Below are 16,580 nucleotides of genomic sequence, written 5' to 3' on the forward strand. Positions count from 1 at the left end.
ATAAATCAAGTTCAGCATGTACTGAATTTAAATTCCACACATTAGTGTGAAATTGCTGTGTGCAGGGAGTCCAACTCCACTTTTAGAATCACTCCAGGTGCTGACTCCAGATTAGCACTTTTAGTTTTGGTGTCCGTGTAAAGTCGAAATCACCAAGTCTATAGTTTAACCACACTGAGATGCCAGTGTTTGTTTTTGTTTGGAAGGATGGGGGATGGTGCAAGGTAAGTAATCTTATTTGGCTCCTGCTCTGTCATTATGAATAAGGGCAACAAGAAAGACTGAACATAGGGTTTTGATTTTGACTTTGAAAGAGAAACAGTAGGGTACCAGATGGAAATTGACAATCAAGATTCATACCAGCATCATGTATTGCAGACCTATAGCTATATCAGAAATATAGAGGATGCAGAAAATGTGGGTGTTTGTTGTGTCATTAGAGGATCTGGTAAATTTTAATTAATGCTCTTGGCATTAATTGGAAATTTTTTCTTGCCATAAGGCATATTTCTGTCACTGCGGCCTTCATTTATTTTGTTTACCTTCCTTGGATTTTGGAAGTACTGATGTTTAATTTTCTGATATTTGTTATTTCAGTCGACCATACACAAATAAAGTTATTACACTCTGGTATCGGCCACCTGAACTCTTGCTTGGAGAAGAACGATATACACCAGCTATAGATGTTTGGAGCTGTGGGTAGGTAGTTCATTGAAGACTGCCAGAAAAATCATAGAAAGGTATTTTGATGTTGTATAGATGAACATAAGCCTGCAGATGTTTAAAACTTTTTTATTTATACAGTGTATTCTGGGTGAGTTGTTTACTAAGAAGCCCATCTTCCAAGCAAACCAAGAACTTGCTCAGCTGAATTGATCAGGTAGGTGTTGATGTTATTCAACTGTGCTTTAAAATTAATTTCCATATTATGATTTGCAAACAGTGCTGTTATTCTCCTCTATGAATTAACCCCTAGAATGTAATGAAGTTATTCAGGAGATAATCATTTTAAAGTAATGATAGTCACACTGGGTTAGGATTTAAGTTATTGATTTCCACTTGCAAATCTTAAACCTGATAGTTCAGTCATGTGAGAATTTATATTCCTTGTTTCCTGGTTTGTCCTGTGTTAATGTGTGGGCCTGATGATTTAGAAAGAATGGTTCTTATTATTCCCTTATTGCTGGATAATTCTCAGCTTGCAATGGCAAGGTTTGTTAAATTAGCACCTTGTTACTCTTATATGGGTGGTTGCAATGTATGCAGTCTGAAGCAAATGCTTGGGCACCCATGTTTTGGCTGAGGTTGTTTGTTATTCATGTGGTCTATTAAAAGCACCTAAATTGCCAAGTTAAATTGATTTCTTGCTTGCACCACTAGGCTCACTCTTTACAATTCTATTTGGTAGTCATTATGCCAATGAATTGCAAAGTGAATACACTGAATAATGCCAAAACCTAAATTACATTTCTCATTTTGTTCTTTCCTTGCACATCTGATATATGATGTTTTATATTGTTGCAACATAAATAATGATTTAGAAGTGCTAAATACGATCTTTATTTTTTGGTCTCTATCACTGCAGTATCTGCCAATGCATTAAAATAGCATGCAAAATGCAGGCTACTCACAATTGCTGCTTGTGACCAAGATGTAATAAAATTATTGCCTTAACCTGATTTGCCAACTTGTTAGTTTAGTGTCTGGTTCATGGAGTTCTTTAAAACAAAAAAACTGGTTGACAAATATTTACAATATTCAGAACTGAAAAGCCAAAAATGCAGATGCTGAAAACCTGAAATAAAAACTTATTGCTGGAAATACTCAGCAAGTTGGGCAGCATCAGTGGTGAATGTCAATGTTTCAAGTCTGACTTTTTCAGAACTGAGGAAAAGTAAAATTCAAAAGTCTTAAATTGCGAAGAATGGAGAGATCAAAGAAATGTATGTGATAGTGTGGTCTAAAATGGACTGACAGGTGTGGTGGTGAAGGCTTGTCATAAGGTAATGTAAGGGGATAGAACAGTTGGAACTGGGAGATACAAAAGATACATTACAGATAGTGAAAATTTTAAAATGAAGCACAATGCTAGATGTACTCAGCCAGTCAACCTGTATTCTGAACAGTGAAGAATGGTTTATTCTTTGACCTGTCATCAGAACTGGAGAGTTTTGATACAAACTGGAAAGGCTATTTATCTGAAAATCTCGAATTTATTCTTGCCATCCTGAGGTAACATGCCTACCTGGATTCTCCTCAAGCTTGCATTGGGCTTTGTTGGGCAAAAGACAGGGAGATTAGAGTGGGATTTGAAGAATTAAAGTGACAGGCAACTAGAAGCTTAGAGTCAATCTTGCGGACTGAATGGGAGTGTTCTATAAAGCAGTCACACAATCTATAATTAAAAACAGAATGCTGGAAACGTTCACCAGGTCAGGCAGCAGCTGTGGAAAGAGTAATAGAGTTAATGTTTCAAATAGAAGACCCTTCATCAGAACAGAGAAAGTGAGAAAACAAGTTGGTTTTAAGTTACAGAAAAGATGGGGGAGGGAAGGATTGGACAAATCAATAGAGGGAGGTCAGGGTTTGGTTACTGTAGGTTAATGAGGACCAAGAGAGAACAAACAAGGTGACATGGTAAAGCCATGAATTGCAGGTTGGACTTGAGGCTGAAACCATAAAGAGAATGCTGGAAATGCTCAGCAGATCAGGCAGTGATTCAATCTGTCACCCAGCCTGTGCTTAGTTTCTTTGGTGTTGAGGAGACCACATTGTGATCACAAAATTCAACACACTGAATTTGAAGGTACACGCCATTCCCAGGTTATGAATGCTCAACTACTGGGCACCCATGCATACAAACAAGCTGTCATAATATTAAATTCAAAAGTCCTATGTATGTACATATGTTCGTTCCTATGAATGGCAGAACCAGTTTCCCCTCTCCACTTATAATTGTTTCTTATCAGTCTTGTGCTTTTGATGCCATTCATTACAATACTGTGGAGGTATGTTTACTATATTGAGTGATTTTTGTGAATTTTCTGTGTTATGAACAAAATAGACTTAATATCTGTATAAACAGAACCAGTTTGTTACCCGGGGTGGCCTGAATTCAAGTGGATTGCCTGATCACTTGGAAAGATTGTTTGGTTCTCTGGATGATGGAAAGGAAAGGGGTTAAAAAAAAGGGGCATCTTCTGTGGTCATAGAAAGTTGCTATGAAAATGGAAGTAGGAGTAGTAGGAGTTTTATTATTCGAAACTGGATAATGTAGCACTGTTAATTCTGAGAGCTCCAGCTCCACCCATTTAGAAGATGTTGAATGCATCTCAACGCTTCTATGTAAAGCTGGTGCCAATGTCAATGAATGTCGTGGATTCGAGGAATCTGGCAAAGTGTGATGCTCAAGTCCTTTTGTGAAAGTTGATTAGAAAAAGGGTACTTTTAGCCAGCCACAAGGTGGCCTTCAGTCAATGCTGCTTTAATGTTGCTTTAAGGTAAATTGACCTTCTAAACAGTAATGACCAAAGAAAGTATAATAAGCCATCTCACCTTTACCTACTAGAATATAATTCCGATCTGCATTTTTTTTAAGAGCTTTTCTCAGATCTAGGCAGGAATTGTATGGGGAGGAAGATTCCAGAGAAACCATTTACTGGACAATATTGCTGGGGGCCTGAGTACCCATCATAATCAATTACTTGCTCTGCAAAGTCGAAGTTAAGTTTATTGTCATATGCACAAGTACATGTATACACAGTGCAATGAAAACTTGCTTGCAGTAGCATCATAGGCAGGTAGCATCAGATGCACAAAATACACAAATGCCTAAACATAAACTATACAAAGAACACAATTAGAACCAAAAAAAAACAACGAAGTCCATTGTAGTGCAAAGTGGTCATACTTGTTGCTACACTGAGGTAGTGATTACGGTTGTGCAGGTTGGCTCAAGAACTGAGTGGTTGAAAGGAAGTAGCTGCTGTTGATCTTGTTGGCTTCTGTACCTCTTGCCCAATGATAGCTGTGAGAAGATGGCATGGCTTGAATGGTAGGGATCTTTCATAGTGTTGCCGCCTTAAGGCAGCGCCTCCTGTAGATAATACCAGTAATGGGGAGGATGTGCCATGATGTACTGGGCTGAGTCCCACTACTCTTTCCCAGTTTTTTTTGCATTCCTGTCTGTTTACGTAGCAATTAGAAGTAAATGAAAATCAACAAAAAAAAACTGCAGTTGCTGGAAACAACCAGAAAATGCTGGAAAAACTGAGCAGGTCTGGCAGCGTCTGTGGAAAGCGAGATCATCAGTGTTTCATGTCTGTGCCCCTTTGTTGGAAGAGACATTTGTCCTGTTTCCCCTCAAAGATTCCCTCTTTCTTGAAAAAGTCAAGAAAACTATTGTAGATGTTAGGTTTAATGATCTGTATTTTTCAAGGTTGCATCATTAGGACAAGGTCTTTGGCAGTAGATGGCAGGAGCCTTGTCATACACTAAAGATCTGGTAATAGATGTAACTAACATATATTCAAGCAACGGTAGTGAAGTTATATTTAGCAGTGAAAACAAATGTATGGATCCAACAGATTTTGACTGAAGACAATTGAAAATTTAGTTTTGGATCCAGAAGAGCAGGGAAATGTTACTTGGGTAATGTCATAACGTACTGATCAGAATTGTGGTTCATCCATCAACTTGTTTTTCTGACAGCCGAATCTGTGGTAGCCCTTGTCCAGCAGTGTGGCCTGATGTGATTAAACTACCATATTTTCATACAATGAAGCCAAAGAAGCAGTATCGCAGACGGTTAAGAGAAGAATATTCTTTGTAAGTATGTTCGTGAAATCTAGTTGAATTGACGAGTCTTTTCCAATCTTGTATCTACCTATCTTCTTGTGTGGTCTTAACATTTTTCTTTCAACAAAACAGGATGTTAGAGTTTGGATGGAAACTTAATTTTTTCCTTTTGGAGCAGGATAAGCCCAAGGAAGTATCAAAGTTACGAATTGGTTTAAAGGATTAATAATTATTGTTTGTTTTCTCTGGTTGCTGAATTTGTGATGAGGGACAAAGATTACTGCTAGAATGAAAGTGGGTGTTAGCTATTTTCCTAGCTACTTGAATAAAGGCTGCTTTACCACAGGGGCTATTAACGTACAGACTACTGTAATTTGAAAGGAGTTGGCTGAATATTAAGAAGGATGCCTTAACAGGAAATAGGGATTGGTCACGGATTAGGATTAGAAAGTTTCAGTTGGGAAGATGGTACTAATGGGCTAATACTAACAAAATGACAGATTTTAACAGTAGAAGTTTTGTACAAAGCAATTATTTATTCTTATGGTATAAGAATCCACTTTTTAAATCGACAGAAGGGATGCTCATGTCTGACTAACAATGGAATTTTTTGAGGTGATGGTTTATTTAATAATACTTGGCATTTGACAAAGTTTCATGTGCCAGGTGGATTAAGAAAGTAGAAGCCCATGGGATCCAAGGAAATTGGCAAGTTGAATTGAAGATTGTCTTGGTGGGAGAAAGCAAGAGGTAATGGTTGCCAAGGTGATGCACACTAGGATTCTGGAGGGCTGTATTCTGTCTTTCTTTCATGGTATCTGTGAATGATTTGGACATAACTGGAAGGGGTGCAACCAAAAGATTTGCTAATGATACCCGAATTAGTGAGAAGGTTGATGGGAGGAAAAATTGTAGTTTGCAGAAAGATATCTGTGCACTGATTAGGTTGGCGCAAAAGTGGTAAATGGATGGCAATCTGGAGAAGTGTGAGATGAATCGTTTTGTGGGGACAAAAAAGGCAAAGGAACATGGGAGCTGTCAGCATGAGGCCATATCCTTCGATGCCTTGTTCGTTTAAGTGCCTGTCCAAGTCTCTCAATTATATCTGACTCCTCCACCACTTCTGCAGCAAGTTCCAGATATCAACTACTCTCAGTATATTAAATAAAAACTTTCCCCTCAAATCCTCTTTAAAACTCCTTCCTCTCACCTTAAACCTTGGCCCTCTTATGTTTGATACTCCTGCCATGGGAAAAAGATTCTGACTATCTGCTCCATCTATGCCTCTTAATTTTATATGCCTCTATCAAATCACCCCTCAGCCTCCTTTGGTCCTGGGAAAGCAAACCCAACCTATCCAATCTCTCCCCATATCCAAAGTCCTCCAATCCAGGCAACATCTTGGTGAGTCTCCTGTGCACTCTCTCCAACACAACCACATCCTTCCTATTGTGTGGCAAATGGAACTGCACACAATATTCCAAGTGCAGTCAAACTAATGTTCTGTAAAGTTGCAACATTAGAGTTAGGACGATATATTTCGCGCCCTGAATTATGAAGGCAAGCATATATGTGCCGCCTCACCTTATCTACCTGCGTTGCCACTTTCAGGAAACTTTGGACTTGAACACCAATGTCCTTCTTTTCAGCATTTCTTCGCACCTTACTATTTACTGTGTTCATCATTTGTAGTTTTAATTTTTTAAAATTTAATCAGCTTATTAGTACTTAATTTCCAACATAGACTCAAACTAGATTTCACAAATTCAACCTTGGGTTTGTAGTTGCTTTTGTGAACTGGAGCTTGCACAACCCAAAAGTTGTGGCTCACTTTGATGTTTCCATCAAAACCTTTCAGAGACTGATAAGTTGAAATACCCTGAAGACAAATTAAAACAGGATGATGATATGCGAGGGACAGATATGGCAACTTCCATCGATAGAAAAATAATTTTGAACAAAACTGAATGATTGAAGTGCCTGATTCATTACCTGAAAGCAAGTCTAAAGCTCAGATCTGCAGGTTCCATCAGTTCTCTCATGTTCTGGGAGGCCACACAAACCAGTTGACCAGTCACTGACCTCATTTTTGTCTTGCACTAAACTGAGGAATTAAACAATATTTTCTTGTGCCACCAACTCACTCGTGAGTGGAACGCTACAGTAACCAGCCAGGTAAATTACACATCTACTTGACAAATGTATATAATCTTTGCTATGGGCTTTATTTCAATTGTGTAGAATAATGTGCCAACAGAAAAAAATTCACTGCACCTTAAATTTCAATGATTAATTGCACATTTCTTAAACAGAGTGGGATTACAATAATTAACCTATTAAGTATTCAATCATTAGATTCCAACTTAAATTGTTAAAACAAAAGTTATTTCTATAACGTGCAAACTACATTTTTTTCAAATTATTTAATAATAAAAACTAAGAATAAAAGTTAAACTTGGCCTTTTCAATGGTTCGGGTAAATGTTTTTGTTGTCCGTCCCAATGAGCATCTCACCCAGATAGACTGCAAAAGTATTTTTGTAATACCATACATTTGTGTACAAGTTCACGGTAGACAAAATCCTTTGCTAATCGAGAAATAAGATCCAAAACAAATCAAATTACGCTAACATCGATTAGGTCTCAGTTGGGATTAGCTTGGTCAGTCCTGGACAATGCATTTAGGTAAGATGTTAAAGCCTAGAAGCAGGTACAGAGGGGATTTAGTTAGATCATTCAAAATGCTGGCTGAGACAACAGACCTGACAATTATGTCATTCCATTTTTAGATGGTGATTTGTCAGAAGGGACAACAAAATGTCATGGAATGCTGCACAAAGTTAATGTTATAATATGCTGAATAGGAAATCATTAAAAAATTTGTATTGGAAGAGATCGTTGGGTGCAAAAATGTTATCCTTGTTGTCCTTCAACAAAACACTCATGGTGCTTCAGAGCTTGAACTAAAACTAATGGACATCATGCAAGGAAAACCATGGTGCAGGATGACCAAAAGCCTAATCAAAGAGACGGGCTTTGAGTGTCCTAAACAAGCATCAACATGGCAACAGTTGTAGAGCATAATTATTAAGGCTGTATCCAACAACACTGATCAGTATACTTGCAATCTACAAATTGTGTTTCTGGAACCAATTCATGACATAAAGAGAAACTTAAAATTGTTTCTTCAATAGGAAAGGGTGAAGAACTAAAGATAAGTTCAATAAAAAGTGAAAACAAAAATCTGTTGGCTGTCAGTTACAATGATGACCTATCATGCAGAATTATGAAGGGACATTAAAAATTATTGTTGTCGCACAGCTTAAACATCTGGAATGGTGGATTACAACATTTCTCCCCAGCCCCCCCCCCCCCCCACTCCTGTCAGTCAAGATTCTAGTTAAAAGGCAAGTGTAGTAAAGGATGAAGAATGTTCTATGTTGCTTGAGTGGAACCAAAAAAGACAATGGCCAAACCCCAGACACAGAGAGAGAGAGAGAGAGAGACGCACACACGCAGGCACACAGGCACAGAGACACAGACATGTTTTATATATTATGGATTGTTGAAGTGACAATGTGGTTCTTGATGTACAGTGTACTTAATGCTTCTGAAAAGAGTATACATTATATAGCCTGACATCTTATCTAGATGGTAAGTAATAGCTTATTTTAATATCCAAAGCAGAGAATACAAGAGCCTTGAGGTCATGCTAAAACTAGAACTTTAGTCCCGTGGTACAGTTGTAGTCACTATCCCTCAGGATGTGATGACACTGGAGGGTGAAGAATTACAGTTATGAGGGGAGATTAGCTACGTTGCAGTTGTTGCTTTAGAACAAAGGAAACCACGAGGAGATTTGAGAAATCTAGATGCGTTAACAGAAATATCCTATTTCCCTTGAGAGGACAATGACCTTTCATGGCATAGGACTAGGCTGAATAATTTGTCCTATAAATTTGATCCTATGAAGGACATGGTCTCAAACTGAAATATTTACGCTCTTAAAGTGACAGTTCTTCAGTAGCCATCCCTCCTTTTGATCTATCAGTTTCCCTTTTAATTATGGAACTTCAAACAGACTATCCAGAGCCTCAGCTTTCAGGAGTGTTTGAGTAGCAAGCTATCAGTACATCGCTCTTTTTAGCAACTGCTATCTTTGCATTCCATCTCTGAGAAAATTTCACAAACGTTTCCCGGTAATTGGCTTATTATGGTCACATTTACTGAGAGTGAAAGCTTTGTTTTGCATGCCATCCAGACTGATCATTCCAAACATAAGTACACTGTGGTAGTACAAAAAGAAAGACGATAACAATGCAGAATATAGTGTTACAGAGGAAGTGCAGGAAGATAGATAAGGTGCAAGGGTCATGGTGAGGTAGATTGTGAGATCAAGACTTCATCTTGATCGTACAAGAGTTCCGTTCAAGAGTCTTCTAATAATGGGATAGAGGCTTTCCATAGGCCTGGTGGTGGAGTTTTCGAGCTTTCTATCTTCTGCCCAATGGAAGGAGGGAGAAAAGAGAATGAGCCCCTGTGAGGGGTCTTTTATTATGTTGGCTGCTTTCCCGTGGTAGCAGGAAGTATAGACAGAGTCAACAAATCCTCATGTCTCCTTTCTTCTCAGTTTTATGGTCCCTTCAATGCTTGGGTAACCTGTCCCAAATTAGCCCAACCTCTATTATCATTTATCTTCCATGTTCCTTTACATTCCACTATCTCAAAAATATTTCTTCTTCTGGGGAGAAGCTATCTTTCGGGTCTTGTCTTTTGTGAGCAACAGAGCTACTTTCCAAGGCCAAGATGTTGCTTATAAAGATCTTTTGTTCTAACTTAAAGTTGGAAGCTTCATGCCTTAATTCTTAATTTGCCAAAGTTACTAACTTTATCAAAAAAAATAATCAAAGATTTATTGCAATTCTAGACACGGGTGACCTCAAACTTGTAGTTTTTCATGTTCACATATATCACTGTTAATACACTATTCACTGCAAATATTGCTGGTACTTATCTGTACAATTGCTTCTCATCAGGCTGCTTGCTGTGTCATCTTTTGTCAATTTCTATAATCCTAAACTACCCCCTCTAATTGTGTGAGAGAGAGGTGTCTTCTGGATGTTGGATTTAATCAGTGTGGATGCATGCTTGTGGCTTCAGTGATATTCTGCTCTGTTGTTCTCCATGTTACGCGCACAGTTTGAATCCTATTTCAGAATGTCTTTACTGTTTTTTTTAATTTAACAATGTTCTTGAGACTAAAGTACTTAAATTGTGAAATGGTTCAAGGAAATTCAATAAAATGATTTCATTTGTGAAGTTAGTGTGGATTTTTCTTTTAAAGAGATGAAGTTGGGCTTGTTTTTCCAATTTACTGTTTATGCTTTCAGTATTCCAGCAACTGCTCTGGATCTCTTTGATCACATGTTAGCTTTGGATCCCAGTAAACGCTGCACCGCGGAGCATGCTCTTCAGTCTGATTTCCTGAGAGAGGTGGATCCTACAAAAATTGCCTCCACCTGAGCTAAGTAATTTTGCAGACTTCTGATTGCATTAGGATCTTCTGTACAAAATGCTACATTTGGGGGAGAAAAATTAATGTACAGGGATAGCAAATCTGAATGGGAGTTGCTGGATTCCAATCAACCCAATCTGTGGTTGGTCTATAGGAAAGATGATTATTCTTGGTGTTTTTAATGGAATAATGATGTAACTTCTCCACAGGCAGGATTCTATAGAGAGTTAAGTTGATGGTCAGGGAAAGCTGCTATCAACACCCTGATTTGAATCACAGTTCTTGGCGGTTAGGTGATACCGCTGCAAATCCGGAAGAATATAGCATTAGTAGTCCTCTCCAGCAAATCACTTGAAGGACTACAGGTGGCAGTTTTGTAGGGTGAAGGTTTGGTAGTGAGTACCTCTGTGGCGCTCATGAGTTAACTCCATACTTAAAGCAAATCCTTCTTTTCTTTCTAGAGAAGATCCAGAAACTGTTTTATTGTTGGCAGGAGCACGAAGCAGGCAGCATTTTCATACATTTATTTTCTCCTCTGTCATAACTGAAATCCTTCATGATCAAATTAATTGCCTGCATCAGTGTAAATGAACAACATCCTACACTTAAATCAAGAATTGCATATGTTGGCAATCTGAAGTAAAACAGAGAGAAACACTCAGCAGGTCTTGATGATGGGTCTGGAGTCTGAAATGTTAACTCTGTTTCTCTTTCTATTTGGCCTGCTGAATGTTTCTAGCAGTCTGTTTCTATTCATTCATTTTCCATTTGCTAGCCTCCTTGTTTAATGCTTTTAGTCAGTTTTATCAAATTGAAGAGTTCTGCATTTGCAATGTTCTCCCCGTGACCACCATGAGTTTCTTTCCATTTCCTAAAAATTGTGCCAGTTGTCAGGTGCACTGGCTACTGTAGGTAGGTGGCAGGAGAATTAGGGGTTGGGGCAAAGTTAGTGGGGCATGTGTGAGAGAACAGGTTACAGGGAAATAAGTGGAGGATTGGAATAGACCTGAGCTGAATCTAGAAAGTTACCAGCAGATTTGAAAACCACAATAGTGACTCTATTGTTAAGGAAGGGACACAAAGAACTGGTACCTATGGACGTCTGTTAGTTTAACATCTGTTGGCAAAATACTGCAGTCTGAAATCAAGGAAGAAATAATAGTCATTTTGGAGAAGTTTAATGTAAACCCAAGTCGACATGGTTTTATGAAAGGTAAGTCATGTTGGACAATTTTGTTTGGAGTACTTCAAGGAGGTAATAAGCAAGTCAATGGGGTGGGGGGGGGGGGGGTGGGGACCCTGTAGATGTAGTGAATTGGATTTCCACAAGACACTGGATAAGATGCCACCTAAAAGCATGTGGTATTAGGAGAAATGCATTTGTATGGATTGAAGAGTGGTTGTTGCATAGAGGACAGAGGTGGAATAGGTCTTTTTCAAGTTGGAATAATGTAATTAATGGAGTGCTTTAAGATCAGTTCTTGGCTCTCAGTTTACAATTTATAGTAATGATCTGGAGGAGGGGCCAGAATGTAAAGTATCCTCGTTTGCTAATGACATGAAAGCAGATGGGAGGGTATGTTACTGTGAGAATATTAGAACTCTGCAACAGGCTGTAGATGGGTTGGGTGAGTGGGTGAAAACTTGGCAAGTGAAGTTTAGTGTGGGTAAGTGTGAGATTATACACTTCAGTACAAGGAATCTAAAGGCAGATCATTATCTGAAATGGAGAAGGGTTGTAGATGAGCAAAGTACAAAGGGATCTAGTTGTTCTGGCACGTAAATCACAAAAAGTTAGCAAGCAAGTGCTATACATTGGCCTTTATTGCAAGAGGGTTGGCATTTAGAAATGGAGAAATTTCATTACAATTGTACAAGATACCAGTAAGGCTACAGCAGGAATATAGTGCAGAATTCTGGTCCACTTAATCTGGTATTGGAGGCAGTCCAAAAGAGATGCACTGGGCCAATTCCTGCAGTGACAAGTTGTCCTATCACAAGTGGCTAAAGAAATTAGATTTATATTCTTTGGAGTTTGGAGGAATAAGAGGTGATCTTACTGAATACACAAGATCCTAAGGGGCATGACGAGGTGGATGTTGAGATGTTTCCGCTAGTGGTAGAATCTCGAAGGAAGAAACGTACAAGATCAGGGGGCAGTCATTTAAACCGGAGGTGCTTAGGAACTTCTCATTGAGGGTGGTGAATCTCTGGAATCCTCTACCCCAGAGGGTTGTGGAGGTTGGATCCTTTTGCAGTATTTAAAATGAACTTTTGAAAGATGTGGGCATTGAGAGCTATGGGGGGAGCTAGCACAGCAGAGTTGAAGTCTGGGCCATGATATTAGATGGCAGGAATGCTGGAGGGGCTGAGTACCCTGCTCCCGTACCTGTTGTCATCTGTTCTTATGATCTCTTCAGGGAATGTGAGGATTTGCAAGTGATACTCTTCTAGTGTTGTATCTTTTTTTTACTTTTTTTTTCCAGATTTGGAGACAGTGGGCTGAATGTCCTCAAACTATAATTTTAGTGGTTTTATGATTTGCATCAATTGCCATTGTCATCTGGTCAAAGCAAAACAGATGAATATTTACATTTTGGTGCAGATTTTTTTTTGTTCTTGTGACAACACTAAGTGAAGCACTAAGTGGCAGTCATTGAGTAGTTGTACAGTGAAAGATCAGCTGTTCCAAAGAGCTGGATAGGTTGAGTGGAATCCACCACTTTCTATCTGCACTCCAGATTCAAGATTATTTCTGAGTCTATTGCTGTGTTATTGTTCAAGGCCCAGAAATGTGAAATTTGATTTGAACACTGCCAACTCTGTTTCAAATGTTCTTCCATAGACATGTCCAATCTTGCTCATTTGTTTTGTACCTTCAATCTGGATGGGGTCAAAAGGATTGGATTGAAGGCAGTTTGTTATAGAAAGTTAAGGTGAAATAATTAACGTGTGTGAAAGGGTAGATACTGGTAGGGGAGTTCGGAGCAAGAGAGGGATAACTTTAAAACTACATGTTATTTGATGAAGGCAATCTGAAGCTTTCCCTCAAAGTAATTAAAAACTAGGATGGTTACATTTCAGTTGGGCAAAAGCAATGTTCAGAAACCAAAGTGGGTCCTGGAATTAGAATGAAAATTATTCATGAAGTAATTAAGTGGCAAAACAAAGTTCAAGTTCAATTGCAGTTCTGACTGGATCACCTTTATTAATGTAGATACTTGTACTTCTGTCTAAGTGCTAACTTTCTCTGCACGTTTCTGGTCTTTGATAAAAATGAGAAAACCTTCTACAAACATAGAAGACTGAGCAGGTCTATTCTGCATTCTTGGCATGAGTTAGCACCAAGTCCATAAATCGGTCCTGCTGCCCTAAAATGAGATCAAAAGTAAGGATTAGGAGTAATAGTCATAAATAGTGACTGGTGTACAGCAGCTGAGAGAATATAGCATGGGCAATCCTTAAACACAATTAATTGTATCAATATTATTTCTTCCTAGCCTGCCACACTGGCAAGATTGTCATGAATTATGGAGCAAAAAACGGCGAAGACAGAAGCAATCTGGAATTAGTGATGATGCAGCACCCAAAGTTTCTCGTAAGGACTCTGCTTTAAGTTTGGATGATAGCAGGAACAGCACACCTCAAGGTTTACAACTCCCTCAACATAAAACTCAGGGCAATTCCAGTATAGGAATAGGTCAGTGATAACTCTGCTTTCTGTTGGCTTCGTTTTCTCGTTTGTGCTGCTTGTTCATTAATAAAAGGGTCTGCTGCAAATATGCCTTCAGCTTGTCTTCATGTTCTGTCCTTAAGGCTCCAAAACTCAAATTTGGCCTTGTTTTTCTGTTTAAAACAATGTGCTTTAAGTGGCATTGGTGATAAAGTGCCAAACTGACCACCTTGTATGTTTTAATTAACACCCAGGATAAGGGGCTGTTGAAGTCAAATGCTCAGTCAATAAAATGTCTCTCAATTAATTCACATAATTACTCCTTCACATGGCTGTTGGGCTTGCAGCCCCCAATACTTTACTGCTTGTTCCCTACCATTTTATCTTTTCAATTGTACCTTTTCTTCACCCTTGTATGTGTATGCGCAGGCCCGCCGCCTCTCACACCCTAGACCGCTACTTCACACTCTGCGTTCGCGGCCCTTTCAGTCTCGCTGTCTAGCGTTGTTGCCTCTTCATTTGCTGCTTGAGTTTTCTTCACATCACTTGCTGTTTTCTGGATGTGTATACTCTGAACCTCTTGTCCCTATGTCTCTTTTTATTTGCAAATATGTTAATGTGCTTAATTTGAGCTTGGCAGCACTGACACCTCTGAACTAGAAAGTTGTGGGTTCATCCTCCAATCCAGGACTTGAATACACAATCTAGACTGACACCTAATTACATTAGCGAGCAAATAATTGCTGTTTTTTGAGTTAGACAGTAATTCAAGGTCTCCTGTATGTTTAGGTAGGCACCAAAATTGTCCTGAGTGAAGAATTGTTCAGTTCACTTGTATATAGCTAATTTCTTGCCTTATCAAGTGCCATCCAAGCCTTAAAATAGATTAATTAGCTATTTGTGGGGTACTTCTCCTAACACATTTTTGAGCCTTAAAACAATTATTTGTGTTTATGGTTTATGACTTAAAGTTAAAAGGCTTAATGTTTGAGAAAACAAACTTCTGAAAAGACCGCTACACTTCAGGTGCCTCTTAAACTCCACTTTTCAATCATTACGTGCACACACTTTGTCCTACTAACTCGTACAGTGATTTGGGAAGCTAGCTGTTTACGTGGATTCCAGCTTGTATTTTCAACCCCTCTTCTGGTCTGGTGAGTGTTCATAAACAAAATTTTACTTTAAACCTGTTGCATTATGGTTGTGTCCCAAAGGCACAGCTGCAGTTCATTCCTTGGACTGCAGATAAAGAATATATTCTTTCAAACTTTAATCAAGGATTATTATGCAAGTCCAATTTCAGTATCTGAACATCCTGAAAGATTTCATTCTAACCTACTTGTTGCTACTTTTCACTTCTTACATAAGAGACCCATGGTGCGGCTCATTCTCCTATCAGGCGATCGAGTTTATCGTTTAAATGAACAACTCTAATTTGGCCATTTTTAACTAGTTATTTAAGGGAAACTCAACTGTACTCATCTGTTAATCTTGTGGGTGCAGTAGAAATTTATACAAACGTTTTCTCTTCGTACAAAAATAGTGTGTATTAATGGGGGGTAAGAAGCTTCAGTCCTTCAGGTTAGCTTATCATTCTTGTCTGTATTAACTAATATTCCTTATTGGATGTGTTGTTAATTTATGCTTAGAGTAATAAGGAACTTGTGTCATATTTTCCCACTGAACTAGATATTTGCTTTCCTCTCAATAGATCTGTTTTATTGTTATATAATGAACACTTCCTACAGAATCAGATTCACATTTCAAAGCTCTGATTTTGCAATGTACAGTGGTTGCAGAGTGCTCTGCTAATAGCTTCAGTTGTGCATTGGCACGCATGATTGTGCTGGTTCTCTGTTAGAACATTTTACATGTTCAAATAAAGGGTGAAAAGAAAGACTGCTTCTGTAAATTTGAAGTGCTCAGAACATTTAGACTGTAGTATGATTTTTCTGATTGGCATAAATTTACACTTGACATTAAGCAGGCTACGGTAAATCATAGACCATAAAAATAGTGCTGATCAGAAAATCGAGGGTTTTGTCCTTTTGGAATCTATGTAAAATATTAAAAAGTTGAAACTATTTTTAAAATCTAGCTTGTAAAATAATAGGAATATTTTTATCTAAGGAAAACAATTTGAAAATTTTAAGCAGAAGTTTGAGACTTAAGCATTGCCTACTCAATTTTTAAACGTGTGTTTATGTTCAACAATAGCTCCGATTAGAATTTATGATCACTTATCAATTTTCTAAATGATTTTGTACTCTGATTTTAGTTTTTCCCTCCTGAATTTGTGTTGTACAAATGTTAAAAGGTAGCACTTTTTTCCAAAATTTCCATATTCAACACTTTTTTCTAAAATTTCCTTCTACGGTGTAATTACACAGGTTTCAAGAGGGATCATAATACTTATCATGCCAATTGAATTCCTTGAAGTAAGCAAAAGAAAATAGATGGATAAGGAAATAGACATATTTGGATTTTTAAAAAGCTTTCAATAATGTGAAAGGTATCACATGTTTAGCTCATAACTAACTCCTGAATGCAGAGTTGGGGAACAAGTAGCGGAAGAGACAGCAAAATGCCGACAAGG

General features: G+C 38.2%; 1 pseudogene; it reads left to right on the forward strand.

Annotated features, from left to right (window-relative positions):
- LOC127574035 (cyclin-dependent kinase 13-like) overlaps positions 1-16,580 on the forward strand; it is a 75,993-nt pseudogene that overhangs the window by 36,631 nt on the left and 22,782 nt on the right.

The sequence above is a fragment of the Pristis pectinata genome, chromosome 9 (assembly GCF_009764475.1).
Source record: "Pristis pectinata isolate sPriPec2 chromosome 9, sPriPec2.1.pri, whole genome shotgun sequence".
Lineage (NCBI taxonomy): Eukaryota > Metazoa > Chordata > Chondrichthyes > Rhinopristiformes > Pristidae > Pristis > Pristis pectinata.